This window comes from Pteropus vampyrus, unplaced genomic scaffold (assembly GCF_000151845.1).
Source record: "Pteropus vampyrus isolate Shadow unplaced genomic scaffold, Pvam_2.0 Scaffold3983, whole genome shotgun sequence".
Classification (NCBI taxonomy): domain Eukaryota; kingdom Metazoa; phylum Chordata; class Mammalia; order Chiroptera; family Pteropodidae; genus Pteropus; species Pteropus vampyrus.
The window spans coordinates 1-1,722 of record NW_011892764.1 but is presented as its reverse complement, the minus strand read 5'-3'; the positions used below and the strand labels follow the sequence as shown (position 1 = coordinate 1,722).

Below are 1,722 nucleotides of genomic sequence, written 5' to 3'. Positions count from 1 at the left end.
ATCATTTGAAAAAGGAGGATGATATTAAGATCTACCTCATATGTTTGTAGTGAATCTTAAGAAACACACGTAACATGCATACAAAATGCCTGGGACAAGGTAGGCATCCAATTGGCAGAGTTCCCTCCCTGTTCGGATGTTTGAGGGTATAAATTTGTAAATTAATTAATTAATTAATTGATTAATTTGCAAATTTCTTAAGTTCATCATGAAGGCTTCTCTCTGAAAGCACAGGCCAGATAAACTGACTCTGTCTCAATGTGACCTAAATGTGCCAGCAGGTGACACAGTGGTCTTATAGCCTCTACTCCACCTAATGCTTATATCATTCATGGCCCTGATGACTCAGTTTATCCCCTTCAACTTTCACCTTACCGAATCTATTCCTGTCATCCACTTACTGAAAAAGATATATTTACTGAACACCAACTAAGAGCCAGGCACTGTTCCAGGCACTGGCAAACAGGTTTGAGCAAATGCGACAAATATCACTGTGCCCAGGGGACTTGCATTCAAGGATGGAGACACAGATAATAAAAAAATAAATAAATAAGACCATTTTAAATAATGATAAAAGATATGCGAAAAATTAAACAGGAGCGAAAAACGCTAGGGGGAGAGGGAACCTGGCTATTTAGGTTCACTGCCCTCTTAATAGTAAATTCCTTTCATCATACTTAAACTGTTCAAAGTACTTTAATTGTGTAGTTCTTATAAAAAAGGTTATTAAACAATATAAGGAGAGAGCAACAACCTTTATAATTTCTATGTGCTCTTTTTGTTGGGTTTATTTTTCTTCTCATCATGGATAATTGGAATTAAGTATTAGTTTCTCATATCTTCCACAAGTGTCTCCAACAGAATTTTTATGTCCTAGTTTGTGTTAAATAGAAGTGAAATAGTAAGGAAAATATTTTAAGGGAAACTTGGACAGTTTTTTAAAACATCGTTCTTGATCATTTAATTTGCTGAAAGGAGATGCTGCTGTATTTCTTGATTTAGCGGCAACCATTCTTTTTGTTGACTTAGAGTTATGGTTTTATTTGTTGTTTTGCTTGATATTGGAAACATTTTCTATGTTACTTTCAGTACAGTTTCTTTGCGTTTGTAGTGATGTGTGTATTGTCTTTCTAGGATGTGTCTCTCGCCATGGAGAAAAGAGCCCTTCTGGTTCTTTTCAGCATGAGTGATGATGTTAGGGGTGAATATGCTGAGGAGGAGCCACTAGGCGTGAAGAAGATTGTAAATGAGGTCCAAATACATAGACTCCAGGTGCTATTTTTCTCAGGCTCACAGAAGCAGTCCTCCACCACTGAACCCTATCCTCTCAGGGGGCTCAGTGAAGGCTAACCGATCTGGTACAGGTGTAGGCAATAGTCCCGTGGACTGACACTCAAAAACAGCCAATGCCAAAACCATGAGATTCCCAATGAGATACACCAAACTCTGAAGAAACTTCTGGCTTGGACTTCCTAGCATCTTGAAAGCGGCTGAAACAGCCTGAATGGGTGGCCAAGCTGTCATACACACCATCAGAGGAGAGAAGATGGAAGTAGTGTTGCCTGCCACGTACTTGATGAAGAAGTCCATGGGAGTCTGTTTGAGGGGATCCGTGACAATGAATGCTCCAGCAGCAAGCATTTCTCCACCAGGATCCAGTCTGTCTCTTACACACTGGTATCAGACACTTGCTTGTCCAAATAACAGACTGGGCACAGTGAG

General features: G+C 39.5%; 1 pseudogene; it reads right to left on the bottom strand.

The window, feature by feature from the left end:
* Positions 1-1,290: 1,290 nt before the first annotated feature.
* Positions 1,291-1,590, bottom strand: LOC111734695 (annotated as a pseudogene).
* Positions 1,591-1,722: the final 132 nt, after the last annotated feature.